The 24245-nt window shown below is 35.1% G+C and overlaps 1 long non-coding RNA gene across 1 annotated transcript in view; it reads left to right on the top strand.

Moving 5' to 3' along the window:
* The first annotated feature begins 18764 nt into the window (after positions 1-18764).
* LOC134531477 (uncharacterized) overlaps positions 18765-24245 on the top strand; it is a 483907-nt gene continuing 478426 nt past the window's right edge. Inside the window, exon 1 of the long non-coding RNA XR_010075003.1 lies at positions 18765-19149. This is a non-coding gene — a long non-coding RNA (uncharacterized LOC134531477). The remainder of the gene's footprint in view (positions 19150-24245) is intronic.

Here is a 24245-nt window from a genome sequence, read left to right as displayed (position 1 = left end):
AACTTTTCACTTCACTTTATAAACAGTCGACGAAACAGTTCACGTGTAGATGACTTGTAATTAATTTTAAAAACTGGCGTTTAGCTATAAAGTTTAAATATAATTATGAACAAGTTTTTATATAAATAAACTGTAATCAAATATCCATCATCAATTATATGAATCACCATAATTTTTTAGTCAATTGTAACATAACCTATTATTACTGCACTCGCCGACAGATGCTACTTTTTTGACGTGGCAACATCTAATAAATCGATGAACGCCGGCTGCACGCACGAAAAAGTATCGCGTTACGCACATTGTTCCGTTACGCTCATTGTACGTAGCTACAAGTCTACGAGGCTACTTGGCTACGTAGCTACAAGTAGTCTTGTAATCTTATAACATAATGCTGCTGGAGTAGTTGGAGCTTTGTAGACTCGTAGGCAGTTGGAGTCTTGTAGACTCGTAGAATTGAAGCTTTGTAGTCAAGTGGTCTTGTAGCCATGTATCCTTGCAGTCATTTGGAGCCGAGTAGACTTGTATCCTTGTAGCTTCATAGACATGTAGTTTCGTAGCCACGCAGCCTTTTAGCCATGCAGTCTCGCATCCATGTATAACTCGTAACCAGCTAGATCCGTGTAGACTCGTAGCCTTGTAGCCTCATAGTCTCTTAGATTCGTAGCATTCTAGCTAAATATCATTGGAGCTGTTGAAGCAAAAGGCAGTTGGAGCCAATGACTGTTGGAGTCAATGACTGATGGAGCCAATGACACTTGGAGCCAATGACTTATGGAACTAAAATCTGATGGATTCATAGACTGATGGATACATTATATCCTAAATTAACATTGACGATCGCATCCTACCAAGTTGAATGTACATGAGAATGTACCTCATTTTCGTTAAATGAGCTTTCGTTTTGTAGAATGTGCTTCCTTTTGATTGACGGTGCGTCCAAAATGTGCTTCCTTTTTGTTGATGGTGCTTCCAAAATGTGCTTCCTTTTTGTTGATGGTGCTTCCATAATGTGCTGCCTTTTTGATTATGCTTTCGAAATGCTGCCTTTATGATTGTGCTTCCAAATGTGCTGCCTTTTTGTTGATGGTGTTTCCAAAATGTGCTGTCTTTTTGTTAATGGTGTTTCCAAAATGTGTTGCCTTTTTGTTAATGGTGTTTCCAAAATGTACTGTCTTTTTGTTGATGGTGCTCCCAAAATGTGCTGCCTTTTTGATTGTGCTTCCAAAATGTGCTGCCTTTTTGTTGATGGTGATTCCAAAATGAGGTACCTTTTTGTTAATGGTGCTTCCAAAATGAGCTGCCTTTTTGTTGATGGTGCTTCCAAAATGAGCTGCCTTTTTGTTGATGGTGCTTCCAAAATGAGCTGCCTTTTTGTTGATGGTGCTTCCAAAATGAGCTGCCTTTTTTTTGGGATTCTTGGTCCTCTTGTAAGCGTAAATACATGTTACGTTGGTTTAATTGAATATAATTAGCTGACGATGAAGAACGTCGCGAGGATTGGGAAATAACTGGTCTATACGTCTGACATTGTTTATGAGCCGGGCTCGCGGTCCGAAGACGATTGGTCTATATGTATGGATGGCTTTGTACATGAACGGTTTTGAGGTTATTCTAAGTATCAAAAACTATACTTTCATGTTAGGTTTATCGGCATCGTGTTTAATTCGTCGAACATTGTCGTATATTGTCTTGAGTTGTTTTTCGTAGAGTGAATGATTGATAAAATCCGCGAAAGGTAATGAAAACCAAAATAAAAATTTATTTAATATTTAGTTACACTTGTCACTGGTCAAGAAGCAAAACCGACGACAGGAATCCATCGATTCAATATGTAAATGAATAAGTAATTTTTTCGGTGAATTTGGGAATCTTTCCCGAATTTCTAGGTCAATAAATACAAATATCCAAGATGGTGGCCGTAATGGCTTATAGGATGATGGATGATCTGGAAACTATGCTTCTTTTAGGACTTTCTTCATTATTTATTGAAATTTATATTTTTTACATAAAATTAAGATGATTTTCATCGCCCAGGGATCGAACCAAGAACAGGATTCATCGAATCAATAAGTATATTAATACTAAATTTATTTAATGAATTTTGGATTTTTTCCCGAATTTCAAACTAAATAATTATACGATTCCAAGATGGCGCCCAAATTTCAAGATGGCTAGCACCTCAGTAATAATAAATGAAAACTGCACTCTAGCAGGTTAGAATAAAACTAGCATGATGGTAATGATGGTAAGACTAGTACACACACAAGATGGTGTTCTCCAGCAGATGAAAACAAGATGGTGACAATATCCTCTAGCAGGTGATAGCTCCTGGTAGCATGTACTGAACAGAAAATGCCAGATCCATGATGGTCGTCAAGGTCAAAGTCAAATTTCAAGGTCAAGGACAAATTTTAAGGTCAAAGTCAAATTTCAAGGTCAAAGTTCAACGTCCAGGTCAAATTACAAGGTGAAGGTCAAATTTCAAGGTCAAGGTCAAATTTCAATGCCAACAGTTGTCGAATCAATCAGTATATTGATTACAAATTTATTTAATGAAATTTGGAATTTGTATCATTAAAATCGGATAGTAAATAAAGATTTTCAATATGGCATCCGTAAAGATAATTGATATAGTGGTGACTATTCAAAATGTCGGGTGTGGTGGAAGATGTTTTTATTACTTTTTATTGAGATTTTTTTTAAATATATTAATAAATTACTGGTTTACTCTCGCCGGAAATCTAACCGAGGACCGAAATCGTTGAAATAACTAAACATTTGAAGTAGGCAAATTTTAAAATATTATTTGGATTTTTTTTTTGGAATTTCTAGCATTCAAATTACAGATTTTCAAGATGGCGACCGTAACGATAATGCAACAGTTACGTCTTAATACAAGATGGTGGTTCTGTCTCGAAAAGGTGATGATATTATTACTTCAAATTAAAAAAATTAGAAGTCCGAATATGCATGTTATTTTTATATATACCTTATTTAATTCTCAGTCTGGTAAATTTCTCGATGGCCGTGCGGTTAAAGGCGTATGTTTTCCAACCTAGAGATAAGAGCTGCGATGGTTTGAATTACAGCACTTCCAATGTATTTTGCATAAAAAATTAAATTTAATATGTCGATAAGGACCAAAATAGCTATGGTAGGTAATGGAACATCGACCTTATGTGATGAAACAGAGCGCCGCGGGCGCTCTCTAGGAACAAACAACAGATACTAATTCGACGGTATCCAAGATGGCGGCCTCTAGTGGAACAGAAAAAAAATCAAGAGCGATGCTGGCACTCTCTAGGAACAAATAACAGAAACTAATTCGACGGTTTCCAAGATGGCGGCCTCCAGCGGAACAGAAAAAAATCAATATTGCTGCCAAACGAAAATTTCATCAAGACTGAGTGGGGCGCTCGATTTAAAGATGGCGTATCCAAGATGGGGGATTCAATATGGCCGCCTGGGTCAAGGTCAAGATCAAAAGTCAAGGTAACGGTCATCGAAGATGGCCGCCGTGATGTCACAATCCAAGATGGCGGACCAGCACCCGGCACCAGAACCAGAACCCAGGCCCCGGAGCCCTATTTGTATTCTACTAGTAAATAAATATCTTCGTTCATCACCCAATATACCTACTTTATTTTCAGCCTTCTTCTATAACAACTTTCTGGAATAGTACCCAATTTCATGTCTCAATTTAATAAAAAGCACTCTCCACACAAATATTTTCAGGAACGATTTTCAAAATCTTAAATTAAATATAGACTTGAAGTTATTTTTATAAAACTTTGGTTTTAGCCTGGACTAATCTAATAGCGATTAATGTTACTGCTAATAACCATAGCATAAAAATTATTTGAAAGTCAAAGTATTACCAGCGTTTCTGCTCTGAGAATATAAGTTTGATATCATAAACAACCAAGCTCTACATCAAAGATTTTATGTGAATTCACCACCTTATTTATCAGCGGGCTAGGTTACATCCGGTCCGTTATGGTTCTTGACGGGACAGGGCGTGGAAGGACTAATCCTCTTTTTTCAAGTTCCCGGACTTTGGCTGCTTTAAACCTGCGTCATGATTTGAACGAAAGGGAGAGGACGGGGGGGGAGGGGGGGGAGTTTAACTTCGGTTTTTCAATTCCTGGCATTCAAGTCATCCCCCTCTCCCCGTTTCCCAAGGCACAATTCAGCAGACCGCCAGTCACTCTCGCCTCGTCGAACGCTGCTCGTAAGACGGCCTGCAATCCTACGGATCCCTCCTTTTTTTTCTCATCACACGAAGGTCAATCTCAGGTTCAGCAGCAGAGATTGCCAAATCTACAGCTGTGTCAACAGATCAATGTTCGGCGATCGTGTTCCCTTGAGATAGTAAGTAGCAAAGTGTTTTTACCTTAAACTAAACATATTTTGAATTGATATTTTTTTTTCTAAAGAGACCTGTCATTAGCTATGTGAGTTAGTTTACATTCATACGAAAATATTTTTAATAAACATTTGATTGATAAAAACTCACTGCTAGTTTCGATGCACTTGTGAATGTACTGAACTGACTGGTTTACATATAGCTGTATTAATATAAAAAGCTCCTTACTAATAATCCTTAAAAACAAATATAATATTCGTATTGAATGACAGTGTAACTGATTTCGTTTGGTTCCATACATATTTTATTAAGGATTGATATTATTAATTTAGTAGTACTATATAAACGTTCCTCCCGTTGGTGGGTGGTGAGGTGTTTGTTGCCTTTGTCCGCCATCTTGGATTGTAACTTAACTGAAGCTATCTTGGTTAATATTAACATTTTTAAATAACCTTGACACTGGTCACCATAAAGCACCACAATCCAGAATTTTGCACTTTTCGATTCGGTTTTATCCCCGTCGACTGTCCAACTCTAAAACGTTGCATTTTTCCTTACGGTGATATCAAAACCGAGCCCCCAACTGCTGAGTTATACTTTTCGATGGTTTGTTGGACGCTATTTTTTTTTGGCATTTTGGAATCTGTCATTTTTAATTATGACATCTCATCCGCCATATTGTATTCCGTCATCTAAAGAACCAAATGTCATATCTTTTTTTCGTTTGCTCGAGGCTGCCATAATTGATTATGACGTCATGTCCGTTATCTTGTGTTCGTCTGCTGGAGACCACCATCTCGGATTATGGAATGTTCGCCATATTTGTTTCTGCTGTTTGTTCATAGACTCCAGCGTCGCTCTATTTCATGCAAGCAATGTCGGTATTCCATCCTAACATTGTTGTTATGACCCTTTATGACAAATTTGATTAACTTTTTATACAAAATACATCGGAAACGAGGCGATGTCTAACCAGGACAGGTCAGATCCCTGTTATAGAAAAAAATACGCCTTTAAACACTTGGCCTTCGAAACATATATGACTCAAAATTAAGAAATGTACACATAAAAATATTGGTTGTCCGTAAAGTCGGTTTACGGATGATGGTTTAACGTGACAACGTCATAACAAATCATTAATGAAATGATTGATCCAGAAGAAAAGGAAATATCATATTCAGCCTGAGACTGAGCCGTAATAGGTTTTTGCAACCAAACCATTTAGGCATTAAAAAAATTATATTCTTTGAGGAAGAATTTTTTTTTTTGATTTTTCAATCTTTTGCATGATAACATCTACCTCTGCATACTTTTATGAATAAAATTGAATCATTTTTATTGAATTATCACTATTTTGTATGGATACAAAGGAGTGAAATGAAATTTACAATTTAATTAATAAATTTACTTTTATTTGCATTCATTAATTCAAATATATTTATTACTTGTTGCGTGCGCCATATTCATTTTTACAAGTACAAACAAAAATTTCGCAGCTGTCGGGTCGGGTTTCAAACCGACAACTTTCAGTTCATGAGTTAGGTACGCTAACCACACGCCCACGAGGCCATACTAAGATAATGTAGTTTCAAATGTTATATATATATATTTATAAAAACTTTGTTCACGGTAGGGGTATAATATTAACACGATTTTATAACAAATACGCATCCTAAATACACCAAACTTATTTATAATGTGTTACAATATTTTTTAAAACATTGTGCAAATGATCCCGGGTGTAATTTGAATTATTATGTGTAACTGTAAAACACCATTGTTGGTTCAAAACGTATTTGAATTTTCAACATTACTTTTAAATAACCGTATCGATTGTGCTGGAAATCGGTGGACGATCGTTAAATTACATAATATTAATAATTCAAACGACGAAAATATGATTGAAAAGTCAAATCGATGGTTGTTCCAATCGAGTGGAAAAGAGATGCCACGCATGCGTACAATGAGCAAACAGAACACATCCGTAGTGGGACATCCGTAGTGGGACACTTTTTCGTGCGTGCAGCCGGCGTTCATCGATTTATTAGACGTTGTCACGTCAAAAATAACACATATTCGGACATGTAATTTTTTAATATGAAATAACAATAGCAGCACTAAGGCTGAGCCACCAAATTTGTTTTCAATACTTGCTACTAGAAGCTCTAGTACCGCGTATTGTACTCGTCGTTTGCTAGAGTGTGCTGCCGCCAATTTAAGTTAATATATTTATCCGCTAGAAGGCAGTAGTGTAAATCACCAGGGATAAAGTCCGTTATGTTGTTGGCCATCTTGACCAGCATATTGACAATCTGTAAATAACAACCAACAAATTCGGAAAACTTTCCAAAACTAAAAAAAAAGTTCACCTCTATATACATTGATTGATTCGTTCGATAAATATTCTCAGTTCTATCCTTGATCGGTGCAAAAATAATCTTATATTAAAATATTTATTTAACCGAATATCACCTCAATTTAACATTTTACCATAAAATATAAAGTTCCAGTTTCAAGAAATAATACAACAAATTTTTACTAACATTATTTAATACAAGTACAAAAAAAAATAAAAAAATTTAGTGTTTCCGAATCCTGCATCAACTACCCATGAATTAAAGTTAGGTGGGAAGTCCCACCACTTGACGTAAGATCGCTCATCTCTACATTTGAGCATTTTCTCCACCAAAAACGTGTCGCGATACAGCGTAGGCCATAGAAGCCACAACGAATAGGCACGTTGTCCAAATCTTCGAGGTAGTAGGTCCAAGTCTCCGATTCGCGAACGTGGGTCTCACGGAAAAGTTTGGGACTCCAATTCGCAGTAAAACCTTCCTCGAAAACAGCTTTCTGTTTGAAGATCCTCACAATGTCATCAACATTAATTATATGCTTTTGTGAATCTTTCTTATTTGTGTTGGAAAACACTTTTCGAAGCAGGTAATTGCCCCTAAATGTTTGGGTTTAATATTAGTTGTAGAATTCATAGTGTAATTGTAGCCAATTATTAGTTTCAGCATGATATCTAGCCACATGTAAGTTCTGTTAGTCCTAACCTGACGCCACATCAAGGTGTGCAAAGTTCTGTTAAACCTTTCGACTACAGAGGCTTTGACATTACTAAATGTCAGTTACATCGAGCCAAATGTCTACCATGGCCTTCATTACATCAGTCAATTTCATTGATTTCATAGGTTTGGCCCAAAAGAAATCGCTCTACATGTCGATAACCATCAGATTGTACGTGAATAATGTGATTGATTCTTGTTTGGAGGAAATGGATCAATTTAATGCAGACAACTAAAAATTATAAAAGGAAGTAATTTCACCTAATTTTAAATAGTGCAATGTCGGACTTGGCCAGTGACCTTCATCGTACCATACAGTCTGTTCGTGCAATATTCCTACTTGCTAGAAGAGCCAGACTTTAATGTAAAATGGAAAATAATTAGCTATTTAAAACAATCACTTGTTTCCTTGACAAACTTAAATAGAAGGCAGAACCGCCCAAAATCGCGAAGGCAGAAGCTGATGATGACATGACAACTACAAAAAAGAGGAAATATGAACCATCTCCAGAAGAAGAGGAATTTATGAGTACCGAGAGTATGCATAATAAAATATTACGGAATTGGGACTTCAAGTTAATGCAGTGGTCTGGACATTTCTGAGATCTTCCACGAGCCAGAATAAAGACACGACCTTTAAAGTGTACAAAAACACAACAAATATGTTTTCTCGACGCCAAAGAAAAAAAAACACTTTCTAGCCGGAAATAAAATATGTTTAGAGAATTAAAAACATATGGGACCCCATATCTGTGTGAATTGTTGTTTCGCAAGGAACATTATGGCTATTTTGAAGTAAGACCTTTGTTGCTTATGCCACTTGTAGAACTTGCCTTCTTTAAAACTAAATAAATGCTCTAACTACTTAATTTGACTGTCACTTTCTGTATAATTAAAATACTTCTATTTCATTGAAACTCCTCACACGTATTCCGCTATCTTAAAGTAGTTAGATTCAAAGTCTCAATTTATAGTGTAATCAATCTTGCAAAAGATCAGGTTACTATATTCACTCAAAAAGAAACTGTAATATTTGTTAAGGGGATTGGTGCACCAGCATCGTATTAAAAAAAACAATATATTTGTTAATGATTCAGCTTCTAGAGAAGATTTGAACCATTCTGGTGTAAAATTATTTTTTTTATTTTTTTATTTTAATTAAGTTATTGCTGATTTTCGGGAATTTCTTTAATTCAAGCTTTATTAATAAACTATAAAGAATTCAGTGGTAAAACTTTCGCAGATAAATTTTCAGACACGGGAGATATGACTGTGACCATTATTTTATCTGTAATCATTATTAATTTAACGTATTTACAATTTGAATTTTAATAAATGAGCTGCTACGAAATTGCGTGATATTCATTTGCGAATTTAATAACATTCGCGTTTTCATTTGTAATTCAAACGCCAATATATCTGTCGGCTGAATGATTGACTTTATTTTAGTCTTTAGCTTATTGCAGTCGGACCTAAAGTAAAAACGTAACTGTAGAAGTTTGAGCAGCGTGCAAGCTCGGATACGAGAAATTATGGAGCGCGCTGGACAGTAGTGACACCTTGCGACAGTTTCCTGAACTGTTTGCAGCCAGTGTTTTCTCTCGTTCCCACCCTGCCTCAGCTGTCTGCTGTTTACGAAGGGGAGACGGGATTTCGCGCGAAACTGATATGAAGGTCAACGTACTCATTTTCAGTAGATAAGAGAACGTGTTTGGTCTAGCTCGGCGTATAATTGAATGGTTATTCTCTGTTATTATTTAGCACAGTGATTTAGCTAGATGTTTTTTGTTGTAAGCGTGAGATTTATTCAGGAATAAAATGCCGAAGAAACCTCCACCAAGCATAGTACACAAAAGAACAAAACTATCGAAAGCCATTAGAGCGCTTAGAAAAAAGAATAAAGAAAGATAAGAGATTATTTTATTATAGCTTTTTTACCATACATTTATTTTTCAGAGTTGCGTATGTACAACGCGATGGACGCGATGCGACAACATAAAGATGTGTAAAATTGTAAACATGCTTTTTTTTTCCAGCAATGCGTGAACCATTCATAAACTATACTCAACATGTATCCGTATGATTACGTTTGAATTTTTTTTATGACAGGCATCAATGTTAACAAGTTTATTAAGCCACAATATACTTTTTTTCAGAAAAATAAGTGTAGCAGAAAACACTCAACATAGTCTCACACAAAATCAGTTTACATGAATGCAGTTTTAAGAAGTAAGCTACGTAAATAATAGTTAAACATTATTTAATATATGCTGGTAACGTTTCCAAAGTATCAGCTTCGCCTTCATTCACGAACAATATTCGTGGCCTTATTTATTTATTTTGCTGGCGTTTCGTTGGTGACTGTTAGGACTGCAAAATTAGTAAACATTTTTCACCCTATCCTGAGTTAAATCTAAGTGTGCGCGGTTAGATGAGGACCAGATGTGTATCATGCTTACGCCTTTACACTCTACTCAGGGGTGCCCACAAGGGGGGGGGTAACGACGCAGACTGCGTCATTAATATTTCAGGGGGGGGGGGGGGTGGTTAAAAGACGAGAAAAATGTATATATTATTTACATAATTATAGCTTCTAATGTGAAAATACGATTCTGGTGCTTTGATAAATGAAAGGGATCTTGTAAATCAAATTGGCAACCCCGCACTTTCCTCAACAAAAGCAGTTTGGCATCTGTCGGTTCAGGATGGAAATATTACCTGATATTACCAAAATTATTATTAGAAAATCAGTTTTAATTAATGCAAAATGTGATAAAATATAATACTAAAAAAGTATAATATTATAAAATAATTGAGTAAATCATTTAGAAAATGGCATAAAAAAAATTCGGGGGGGGGGGCATAATTAGTTTAGGGGGGGTTGAGTCATAGTGTTTGGGGGGGGGGGGGGGAGAGGTGGGCACCTCTGCTCTACTCATGCGGGTATTAACCATGCGCGTAAGGGCGTGTTGTTAATGACCTGTACGATAGTCAATCCTCTACGGACTCGAAAAATGTCACCTGCTCATTGGCTACTTGACTTGTGACAACTGTTTGTTATAATGCCTGTGATTCATCGTTGATTTTGTTGAGGAGTTTTCAGGGATTCAGAGCCTCCCATTTAACTGTGGCCGAATTGAAGAAGCAGTACAAATGTTACATGCTTGAATTCATAGCGAATGGAAACCACAAATATTTACTGATGTAATGGTTGGTAAAAAAAAAATATTCGTATCGCGTCCATCGCTTCGCGCCATGGTGGCTCCTATATTATATGGATTTACAAAATATAACGATTCACTTACGACACTTAAGATAAGGTGTGTAGGATTTTAAGAATTCACTTGAATTAATATTTAAGAACATATTTCAGGATAACTTGTGAAGACGCTCGTACAGACGGCACCGGTTGTGATGACTCATTGTTAGGGACACCTGTATTTCGAGAATACATTTCGTGTCAAGGTATTTCACAAAATACTGTAGCTTTTCTCCTGTGGTTATTGGCTGAGAGCGGTGAGAGGTGTCGTCCCGCTCTTGACGAGGCCAATGAGAATGTGGTCACAGTACTGCTGCACCCTCACAATTTGCCTTTCCTCTTATAAAAAGCTACAGTATTTTGTGAAATACCTTGACACGAAATGTATTCGCGAAATACAGGTGTCCCTACTCATTGTTACCAGAGCAGGGGCCATCTCGTGTACACGAAGTGGCATGCGAAACCTCAACACAACTCGAAAATCAGTGAGTGTTACATTGAAATGTGTCCGCTACAAATGTTCAGGAATTATAATTTTGAAATCGAGTAGAAATATTCCTGCAATTAGCATTAGGTATATTTTAATAGACATTGAAAGCGAATCATTAAGTAGCTTCAAAATCCAAATACCGGAATACAGATAGTCTGTAACAATACAGACCTCACCGACTAGATATGGTCCAGATTGTTAATACTAACACATTTGAAAAAAAAACTGACTAGTTAATGAATATGTTGAAATTTTGTAAACCTGTTACTTAAGATGATTGGTGATGTAATAATGTCTCTTGGAAACTACATAAGATTTTAACTGCTTTTATTTCTCCATAAATTCGCAAATCACCATGGCGGCCAATTTACGATCACGATTTAGTTCTTAAATTTTAAATTAGTTTATTTGTTGAGAGCCTGGTACAATGTATCTGACCACTAAAGCGATCCGAGCCGCGTAGTGTATACTACTGCGAGGTTGCAGAAGTAGGCTCGGGTCGGGACGAATTTCGCTGTGAAGAAACAAAGGTTTTTAATACATAGAAAATTATCCCAAAGCCGAAATTTGTACAGTAGTAGAATGAACATTTCTTAGTAACACGTCAAAAGTGTAAGTACTGCCGCAAACCTTGTGTGTCACACCGAAAACGAGTAGTTAATTCCAAAATTAATTTTTTTTGCAACGATCCACAATAATGGATATTGCAAATGCAGTTTATGGAATAGACCTCAGTATGGAACCCAAAATAATCTAGAAACATTGCCCTATCTGAGGATAGTGATAAAAAGCACAAAGTTTAACATGTTTCTATAAAATAGACCTTTTAAATCATTAAAGTTAACGAATTCACTTTCATTCAATTTTAAGGAAATATAAATACATCTTACATAAACTTAAAGAGCCCAACGTGGAAATCGCTTACAGTAATCGTTGTTGCATATTTATTCATCTTTAAATTGGTATATTTTTTAAGTGTCTCATACAATTAGTTTGACCACTAAAGCGATCCGAGCCGCGTAGTGTATACTACTGCGAGGTTGTCGAAGTAGGTTCGGGTCGAGACGAATTTCGCTGTTAAGAAACAAAAATTTTTAATACATGGAAAATTATCCCAAAGAAAAAATTTTTTACAGTAGTAGAATGAACATTTCTTAGTAACACGTCAAAAGTTGACCGATGAAACCTTGTGATCACACCAATAAATGAGCAGTTGAGTCCTTAATGATAATTTCTACAATGATCCACAAAAATGTTTCGTAAATTTAATAACTTTAATACTTTTTTAAGTCGGTTCTCATTATGGCACCAAAGTAATATAAAATAATGTCCTACATGGTAACTGTGATAAACACCTCAAAGTTAAAACGTCCTATTATTAAATTGGTAATTTTAATCATAAAAGGTAAGAAATAAATATATTTTTTTATAGAAATTTGACTACATGTTACATAAATATGTTGAGCGTAACGTCAAAATCACTTCATAAATATTGTCTGTGTTTTTTTTTTTAAGGTTTAAATGTGTATATTTTGAGTGTCTGGTACAATAGTCTGACCACTGATGTATTTCAAGCTGCGTAGTGTGTGGTGCAGCAGTGTTAAAGTCGCTCGTGCTGGGACGTTTTTTGCTCCAGAAAACTAAGGTTTTTAATGTATGGTAATTCCAGACTGAATTTTACTCTGAAAGAATAAAAGTTTCCTAACTGCAAGTGATTTTTGCTGCAAACGTAGATAAAAATCTTCCAGGATGCAATTTGCTTAGGTAAAAAGGTTAGTATGATCGACTCTTTAATTTCTAAATTATAAATAAATAACAACAATAGAACTTCCCGGAAAGTTGTGATAAACTGACGATATTGCGCGAGTAGCAGACCCGTACGTGACTACAGAGAAAGGCTATTTTCCTTGACCGTTAGGATTTCTGGGACGAACACCCTCTCACAGCTGGGGTCATAAAATACGGTCAAACTCTTGCAAAAACATCCACCAACGCTCTTTGCCACTAGCAATTCAACGAAGTAAGCTAGGCGCAGCACTCCAATGAATTAACTTAGAAAAAAAATTACTAAATATGTAATTCTATCAATACATTTTACAACACAACTTATGTATTATTTATTTTCTGGAAAAAAAATAATATTATCATCCGAATTATGTTATAAAAGTGACAAAACTCAACAAGCACATTAACGGTGTATCGTTTTCTTCAATTGTTATATAGTAAAATAATTTCATACAATTAAATATATATATATATTTTATAATATAGGCTACATTAAAATTTTGCACAGTTCTGATCTAAAATAATATAATGTATTAGAAATAAAAAATAATTTTTAATAATAAAATTTTTGTAACAAAATACGAACACACATATATAAAATCAGAGGTCCTCTAGAATTTTGATTTACAAGTTCCAAGCAGAAATTGTTTATTGTTAATTTTATTGTATCAAAAATCATTCATATATAAAAAAATAATATGTATATCTCAATAGATGTAACATGAATACACCCTATCATATGCATTAAATATATTTTAAGTAATCCATAAATAAGACCAAGTTTATTGAGTGTCGCAGTACGCAGCGTGTTTCAAAGCCCGCCGGCCGTGAAAGATCAGTACGGCCGCAGTACACTGCAACGCTCGGGCAGCTTTAATGAGGCAACTAATTATGCTAGACTCTTTATAAATATACTATATTAAAGCTAAAAGTATAATTAAAAACATGTATTTAGACATTTTTTCGCATTGGGCTCTTCAAATCGGTGTAAATCGTATTTTTATCTGGGTGGCAAAGATAAAAAAAAAATATGTCGTGAATTAATCGCTTTATATCATATATACTAAAAATTTAAATTTTTTCTAACATTAATGGGTGTATTAAAGTTTCTAGATTATTTTGGTAAGTTTATGGACAGTCTAAATTAAAAACTGTATAAATGGGTAGCATTTTAATGGACTGATGTAAGTTGCTGTCACCTAGGACTTAAATGCAAATTTTCGGTGATAACGCACAAGGTCTACAGTGGTAAACTTTCGGTATGTTATTAAGCATAGGCAACTCTACCACAGTACAAAAATTCAGCTTTGGACAAATTGTTCACAGGTTGTCTTGGTTTCCTGGAGAACACGAAAGTCTACGCGGGGAAGGGCGGCTACCTGATCCGAGAATGAAGGATAAGGCGAGATGGGAAGCGATAAGAGCTGGTTGGGTGTCCGTGTTGGAGAGAGAGATAGAGAGAGAAAGGCGATATTGTGTAAGACCTTCGAAAGATTCCCGCTAGATGGCAGGCCTCAGAGCTGCAACATTTGACAACCTCCCCTCACAGAAGCTCTCTCGCCACTAACCTGCCAAATCTCACCCGCTAGCTTATATACGTGCTGGCTGGCCATACAGTAGTAATAAACAAGCATTTATGAAACACTTAAGCTCATTTCCAACAAATTCTGACGAATGACTGTTTTTTGTCCTGCACCAATCCCCTTAAGCCTGGGCGCCATAGAAGACCTGATAAGTAAATACTACGCTCAATCAAACTACTATTAGACTTTCAACTCAAAGAAGAGATTACAACCAATAGAAAAAAATAGTTTGACTATATATTCTCCAAAACAATGACAACTAGATATCAGCGTATGCTATTCCCAGTTCATCCAAACAAAACTTAGTTACGAAAAACTCAACGACAAATTAAACAATTTGTTTTTATCACATACACTTTACACCAGTGTCATTGACGAAACTAGCATTCTAATTAGTATTAAATAATAAAATCAGTTGGCTTTGTGTTTTTCAAGTTAACTAAAGGGGGAAAAAACTTTTATCAGTTATGTGTGATATTGTTCAAATATTACAATTAACTTTGCACAACTAGTTAGTCAGTAGAATATATAAGCAAGAGAAAATTAATACTCAGGGATCACCACTGGAATATAGTGAGAAACAGCAAAAGAGTTAACGTTACAATATGGTCTCAAACATCTATTAGCAAATCACGTAAAGAGTTAAAATTAACGCAGTAATCATCAAAGTTAAACTAACTTTTCGAACGAGAATGCTAGTTACCTAATTACCATATAACACAACTTTTACCCTGGAAGAAAATGATAAGTTTTACATACCATAAACCATACCTTATTATGCCACAATACAATGTGAATTTTATGGAGAGTTCAACTGAAGGAAATAGTTACAACGTTGACTTGCGGAGAGAAGCAATCTCTGGTTGTCGGTTGACCTTGTGAATCACCGTAGCAATGACTGTTCGACGTGTGCTCACAAAGCTAAAGATTCGAAGCAGTGGCTTGCCGTAGCCATCGAGAGTCCTCTCGAAGAAATCGTCGAAAAACTCGCAGCATTCGGATGGGTCGTTGTCATCATTTTCCAGAATCTCATAGTTCAATCGTTGTTTGACAATGTGGCTCTTAACTTTATTGTACACATGTCCCGTAGAATTACGTTGGTGGAGTCTATATCTTTTCTAACTCCATAAACTCATTATTCGACGAATAATGCACTCAAAAGTTTGTTCTACCAATAACGACGTTGCTAAATTAATGTTCCTGCTAGTTCTTTATAATTTTTGCACAAACCACATGTAGAACTATTTGAGGTCTCTATCAAATGAGCAAAACTTATTGTTCACCATTCCAAATATAATGTTCTTTTTTTGGTTGCTCTCGATCCCAGTTAATAATTTTTAAGTAAAATAATAAAAGCAAAATTTAACACAAAACTCGTATAAGTCCAGTAAATTTAAATATAACACGCATATTTTCTCATAGGTGATATTCATGACATAAAAATTTAGGATTTTCATAAGATTATATTTGAGACGGAAAGGAATGTTAGGTTAACCTAGTTGTTTCACAATACATAACCATCTTTGGCTCCTAAAATCGCAATATTAATTTATATAAATGCCTATCTAATGTAACACACAATCTGGATTTTTTTGAAAGTGGTAGCTTAAAATATCGCAAATACGCACAAAGGAATGAACTGATACATTCAAAATACACATTGGCACAAAAATTTAACATAAATGTTTGTATATAAACACATATAGGTTTGTCTAAGTCACCCGAATATTTATCATTTAGGCGCCAAACATATTTAATAGTCATGTATCCTATTTATTATTTTTAATGTTTCAGCCAGGCATTTGCAAAACAAAACGATCTTTTGACGAGCACGATTTAAAAATTAAAGTACTCTAATCTGACGGTGTAACATATGTTGATCTGTACCTTTATTAAAAAAAATTAAATGGTTTTCTGAACACTAAAATATAGTAGGATTCAAAATTAATCATACTAAGAAAGTAAAATTACAGTTTGTTCACAAGTCACAGTATTAAAAATTACTCATAATTGAGCTCTGAATGTGACTGGCCTTCTGATGCAAGTAGAGACGAATCGTTAGTGCACAATAAGCTCATCTTAATTACTTTGTGACAGTCATAGAACAAGGAAGGAGATACAGAAGTGCTACTCTTACAGTGGAATCTGAAACCATGTTTCGCGCGACATGTGACACTCTGTTGGGTGGGAAATAAACTCGGGATAGAGGTTAAAATACAAAGTTTTAGGTTAATAATGTTAATGTATCTAATAGACGATTAATTGCTTAGTAAAAGTAATTTAAACTGTGCGAAGAACACATAATGCTGTTTTGTAATAACAAAAAAGGTCATGTGTAATAAAAAAAATGGGTGCGTGTACTTACGTAAGCGCGTGAGAAGTTGAGAAGTTATACTTCTTTGGCATCATTAAAAATAGTTTTTAGTTGCATGCAAATAAATAATTACAATAAAATAATAAAAGGGCTGGAAAAAGATAGTTCAGTTTAAATTTGAAAAATTAAATAAATAACATTTAGAGAATAATAAATACATATGACATAATTTGTACTAAATATTATAAGTTTCTTTATTTAAAATATTTATTATTTATTATTTAATATTTTAAAAGAAAATAAATAAATTTAATAATAAATTAAAAAATCTAAGTAACTTTATTAATTTTTTAAATATTTATTATTTTAGTAATATAATATTCACTTTTCATTCTTATCAAAAAGTTTTCATTAATTTTTAAAATTTATTTTTATAAATATTCATTATTTATTCAATTTAATAATAAATATTAAAATATAATTTTTTAATTGGATGTTTGATTTTAATTTTTATCACAAATTTTTTATTAAATGTTTTATTAAATTTATTTCTTTATTTCGTAAATATTAAATAACCAATAATAAATATTTAACATTAATAATTTAATAATATTTAGTATTAATTATATTAAATAATCATATTTTAATTTATATCAATAAATAATACATACGGATAGTAAACCTCAATTATATTGGAGCACTGGAAAAAGTATATAAGCATAATTTTTTTACTAATATTTACGAATAGTAAATAATATTAATCAAAATATTCAATTTAAATCACTACTGAATATAATTTATTAGCACATATATAATTCGCACTTGTATGAAACTAAAACATGTGTTGTGAATGTAGAAACTAGACACATGTGGATAAATATTATAAATATGAAAACAGTGATCAGAGGCGACGAGCGTGCCAACATGCGCGACTAATAGAGGTTCTATTTCTATTTTGTATAGTAGCTTTTTTTTCGAGACTTAATGAGCGATTTAACGGGTAGCTTCAACCTGTTAATTTTGTGTTACAGTGATGCGCGCGCATATTAAAATTTCACTCTCATCATTTTTTTTTTCATAACGCGCCTAAAGAAGTATAACTTCAAAAAAAGTAAAAAAAAAAAAAACCTACCTTCGAGGTTTGAACCACGGCCCTTCAGCATATTGACCGCGCAGTATAACCACTGCTCTGACAGAAGGTTACGAGGGAAATGTGTATTATATTTAATGTAATTTCAAAATAATGTGTTTTTTTTTACCTTGGAATTTACTCTTTACTATGACTATTTTAGTTTACTAAAATAAATTCCATGGTAATTTCACTATCATAAAGTTTCATTTGGCACACCAATACGTTTGGTATGTCCCCTAATGTGGGTTTATGTTCATACACGTGGGTCCACCATTTTCCCGTGAAAATGTCGTTACATGGTGCGCGCGCAGCTTCAACCTGTTAATTTTGTGTTACAGTGATGCGCGCGCGTCTTAAAATTTCACTCTCATCATTTTTTCATAACGCACCTAAAGAAGTATAACTTCAAAAAAAGTCTAAAATGTAGGAGTTGCAAATTTTTCTGTCATGCTACGCCACAAAATATGTAGCAACCAAATTAGAGCTAATTAATTTTCAATGATAATAGCTTCGGTATTACTTCTCACAATCAATATAAATCACAATGTTAGCAATACATTACGAAAGCGGATGGATCCAAAACTACTCGGGCTCTGGAAACGAGAGTTTCTACCCCAGGGTGTGGTGACAGTCTCTTGGGTAGCACCGCAACAATGGGAGAGGAAGCGCGCGGCGCTCTTGGCGGGCGCGTGGCGCGCCTGGCGGCCGCGGCGCGAAGCTCCTCGCTCGGGCCGCGCTCGGGCAAGCTCGGGTCTCGCCGCGGCAGATCAAGTGCGACCGCGCGGGCGGCAGGTCGTGTGCGTCGCGTGCGGGGCGAGCCGGCGAGTTGTGTCTACGCGCCGCCGGTCCTGGTCTCACTCTATGTGATCCACATGCCAAAAAAGTATGGAACGTAGTTACCGGTACAAGTAACTGCAAGTATTCACGAAAACATTTTTCGATTCTTTACAAGCGATATCCGCGCAGTTGTAACTAGGTAGTTATTTATTCACGTGTGATGTTTTATTTATTTAATTTGGTGTCGAGTAATTAATAATCCGTGCTTGGTGGCAATATACTTTAATTTTGACGTTTGTTTTTTTTTTTGTTTACTTCTGTGACATTTTATAACCGAGTGGACATTATCAACTCAAAACGCTGCTACAAACGGTGAGTGATTATATTTTTATATTTGGTGTATTATCTTTATGTTTAACATCAAATTATTCTCTTTAGTTTTTAAAATAAAAAAATATGTGTAGTAGCCATTTATTCCATCGAAAGCCGACAGATACAATTTTTGGTCTTCGTTGGCTTCCTGGAACCTATTGTTGCCCTTTGGGTGCATTTCCTGTTGACAAACTATCTTTAAAAAAAATAATAATAAAATTATTTACGTGTTTTAACGAAAATTTTTATCAGCCTGCTCATCAAACGCTAACTTTACTGATATTGAAATAAGTAATTGTGTTTTGCCTATCGATTACATAACATTCAATTTGGGTCACGTTCAAAATATATCGTGCATAACATGATATTTATAAGGTGGAAAGAATTAGGGGAATTATATGACGTCATGAAAGTTTATCAGTAATGAGAAACTACATTGGAAGGGTAAAATAAAATGTAGTAGCCTAGATAAAAATGTTAACAGTGAAAGGCTGAATATTATTGTGAAAATACATCCAAATTATAGTGTGAGTTTTGGAGTGGAAATAGCGGCTGTGGAAATAATAGGAGTAATTTAATACGTAGAATGCATACAGGATAATAGGTTTGTGATTAAACAATGCCAGGCGGCGGGTTCGCAGTATACCGCGTGCAGAGGAATCGAAGGCACACACCACGACTAATCGCAATACACAGTTCATACCGGCTACGAAAATTATCTAGTCCCATTTTTACCTTTGGAGGATGCCCCTCCCCCTTCCTAATTTTAATGGGTCTTCCACAGATCTTTAATACAATTTAGCCCATGGACACTTTAAATGAGGGGGTGTGGCCCCTCTCCTATTTATCTAGGACGAGTTCGAATTGTGAGCGAAACTTTCGTTCTTGGATAATGAGTATGATACCATGAGTATTTAGTAGGTAGTAAGAATTTATTGGATATGTGTGGTAATGAGTTTAGTTGTCACGAAAGAAATGAAAAGTCACGTGTATTTTTATTAAATTAAATTATTGGCTCAGTTTAGAGAATGGATGTATAGTTGTGATTGTAGTATTAACATTTTTTTTTCTCGCGATATTGGCTAAATTTTATCGCGATATTGCCTGAATTTAGTGTTGAAATTGCAAAATATGTTAGGCGTAAAATTAATATATACGAGATTAATACTAAATATAAACTTGTATTGCCATAAATCCAAAAGAGGTGAAGTTTTGCTTATAAATGTTTTAGTAATTTGTAGTTGTATTTCATAATAATTTAATTTCTTGTGTTTTGTGACAGGATTGTTTTGTTTATTTCATTTGCGATGCTGGATGAAATATTTGTTTTCTTTTGTTATGTGAATTATACAATTTATTAGGTAATGTTAAAACGTCTTGTTTTCCTATGTTAGGTTAGTTGTGCGCTCTTCGAGGAAATAGCAACAAAGCGAACGTTTTGGTGAGGTTAGATTAGCTTTATAAGATTGCTTCTTGAGATAAAAGCGATATTTCTGACGTCGTCAACAAGGCGATGCTAAAGAAATTATGATCGGTACGTTTTTTCCCGGTAATAGCGTGAGACTAGGGCGTTTTGGACGAAAAAGTTTCAAATGCTTGTTTTATACAATTTTTTTGAGGAAATTACTTTATGTTAAGTAAAATAATAAATCTTAGTTATCGTGTATTGTAATATAATATATAGGGCTGTTGTATACACTTACGATACCTGGGATGTTTAAATCATAATTACACATTAATAAACGGTTTATATAAAAGTGTTATCGCAAAATATACCAACCTGTGATTGTAGTATAAAATACAATACCGTAAGTTATAGATTTTCGGTATCGGGTTATATACTAAAATAAGTAGGACTGTAGTTAGTATGTAATACGGTACCTGAAAATTACTTTCATTACGAAACGCACTTTGCGCAAAACAAGCTAAACTCTGTTTTTAGGAACTTCTTTATTGTTTTAAAACACAATTTTTGGATTTTTTTTTACCGGAAAATCCGCTAAACTAGAACAAAATTTTACAGTTGCTTGTATATTTTTTGTTTGAGTACTACACATGTTCCTGTATTTACCTCCAAAATAGCGTTTTGAAATTCCTACTATATTCTGAGAAACTTGCTAGTAGGCAGGGCCACGAAATCTAAGGAAATCGTGTGCTAAAAGCCATTAAAAACAAGAAAAAATGTTGATTTGAAATTTGTGGCGATTATCTGTGTTAGGTGGCTTGATAACTGCCGGTATCCGACAGGTTCTTGTATCAAGGTCCCTGTCATTGCTGAGGCAAGCTGCTTGCAAGCACAGCAGGGTCTCGCGCATGGTGACTCCCGCGTTAATGCACAGGCGAACGTTAAGGCGGTTTATTACTGTGAAGTTCTTGAAATATCAGAATGCTACTCCACAGAGTGAATAGGAATAAAAAAAAAACGAATCCATTTCCGTGTGTTAAATTTTATTTTTAGATTGGCATTCCTGCCCTAAATAATTACTTTTAAACGTTAACCGTACGTCGAGAAATGGCAAATGTTGCTAACTCATACTTAAAGTTAATCGGAACGTAACCAGATGTTGTGAAACCGGCTTTAACACTTATTTGTCCTATGCCATACGACACAACACTCTTTTTGACGTTTCTCGCAAGCTGTATGATTTTTTTTTTGTTTGTTTTTGGAACACTGATTGAGGTGATAGCGTAGTAGCGTGACACTGAAAAAGCATTCCGCTGGGACACAGATTCGAATCACTGCCTTACCAGCCTGATTTCGATTCTACGATTCAGCTAAAGCCAGGTTTACCAACTACGCTACGATGCAACACGCATAACGAAACAAAATCACGGTCGTTTGTAAAACAAGAAAATATTGCGTTGTTACCAACCCTACAGATTCAAACTGTAAACCAGTAGAACACAAATTTATCCTCCCATATTTTTTTCATAATTCATATTTAATCATGATAATATGTGAAATTGGTAATTATTTGATTAAAAAGCGTTATTTTCTCCCACTATGCGAAAGTTTCAGTTGTGAAAATGTGGTAGCCTTCTATGAACATAACGTCTGCGTCTTTAAATGTTTTAACACTTAACTTCAAATATGGAAGGCGAAAACTTAAGTCACAACGCAAGAGTTGGCAGTTGGCTGATGCATTGAATTTTTGCGGCCTGCGTTGTTTTTAAGCGGGCATTTGAAAAGCTTTTATTTATTGGGTTGTTGCGTGGTTCATAAATCCAGCATAAAGGACCTTGATCTTCTGTGTTTAGTGGCCTCGAGGAGGATACAGCCATGCGGGTATTTGTAATGCGGAAGAATGTAAACAACCTTCCAATAACAAGTTATGTTTTATGACAAAAAGACTTCCTTACAAATAAATATGCGTTCATAGTTATCTCTTGTGCTGTTAGAAGACACGTATGGTTGTTTCAGCATTAACATTTATGTGCTTTTAAATACGTCTGCAGTTGTTTTAGTTCAGTGTTTTCTTCAAAATACCTTAATTTGCGTGTACATCACTTAACAATCAGTGGCCTTGATTTTACGCAGCTGATTCAAACGGAGTGTTGTGCATGTTGCATACCTGCCAGGCGTCGAAGTATTTCGTTCTGAATGTTACTTTAGTTTTTCACGAAAACGGTGGGGTATAGGGGAGTACAACAAGGTGACCTGCTTTGTTATTTCTAACATGTCGGTTAATAATTCCTCAGCATCACAAAGATGACATTGCTTCAGTGACAAGATTTTCAGTGTTTTTAGAACTTTTTCAGTTGAACTTTACCCGGATGCTTAGCGTTTCGTAATAAATATTTAATTTATTATTTAAAAAAAAAAACTGGTTCTGTCATAACTTCAAAGGCGTAAATTAGTCTTGGGAAGATTTAAAACACATGTCGTATATAGGTGTTTATTACAGCTCACTACGAGTAATATGCAAGTTTCTCGAACGTTCTATTATGGGTGAATCGTCAAATTTGAGAGCAGATATACACACGCATCAACAATTTGTAAAAAAAAAAAAAAAATGGTTTGGTGTAGAAACTTGTGAACTATTCAAACCACGCTTGAAAAGTTTGAGAAAAATTTACGATATAACAACTGTTAAACGAAATTACGAAGAAAAGTGCAAAAAAAAATAACAATGTTGAGGCGTACGGCGTATTTATACAATCTGAATGTCAATAAAAGACGATTAGAAGAAAGAGCAGCCTGACTGGCGCTGAACCAACCAGACTCTGCAGGGAGAGGAAGAAAGCCAAGATGGCGGACGTCGTCCGGCCTAGTGCGAGAGCAGGCATCACCGACAGTGATCGGTCGCGCCCTGGTTCGACGTACCCACTTTAAAAACTTGCGGCCGTGTCCGGACACAGCTTATCCCATTTTTTTAATTTATATTTTATTTAAATTGCTTTCGGCTCCAATGGGTCCTCCTCGCTGGTGATCGCTCGCGCGACACACTCATGGTGTGAGGGGCGAGGTACCGAGCCCAAAATTAAATGTTATCCCCCAAATTTATGAGCTCTGAGTGGGTGCCTCATGGGTCAGAGTCCACTATAATGCTGAAGTTTACATCGCTTTATGTCTCTTTTTCATGACCGTGCTAAGACCAGCAGTATACAGTTAAATACTTCCTGGACGTCCGCACTGGTGTTCCATTAGGCTGAATGTGCTAGTGATATGTCAAGAAAGGTTGACCCTAGCACACAGCCTCACACAAACTTACTGCTAGTAAGGCTGATTCGTTAATTCAAACCGAAATGGATTTCGTAAATTAGTTTCTTATTAATTTTTTACAGCCGCTTGTGGGTTAATGCCACAGCATTGGCAAAGTGTGCAAAGAGTTAAGACGAACCAGTGAATTTATGTCGCAACGTAGAATCTTCTAATGCGCTATGAAAAACTTTTGGTTTGAACGGAGGCTAAATATTCCGTGGATTGAAGGACACGTTCAGAATAAATGTTCTAAAACAATGTTCTGGATGAGAAAATATTGAAGCTGTAGTCAGGCGTAGATTATTCACTCGAGATACGCGTTTTTAAGTTACTTTTAATAATAAATTTTGTGCCGTAGCTGTTTTGATGTTTTTGATTACGTAATATAATTTTT

The sequence above is a fragment of the Bacillus rossius genome, chromosome 3 (assembly GCF_032445375.1).
Source record: "Bacillus rossius redtenbacheri isolate Brsri chromosome 3, Brsri_v3, whole genome shotgun sequence".
Taxonomy (NCBI): Eukaryota; Metazoa; Arthropoda; class Insecta; order Phasmatodea; family Bacillidae; genus Bacillus; species Bacillus rossius.
Note: the sequence above shows the minus strand (reverse complement) of the source record. Positions and strands in the feature narration are given on the sequence as shown.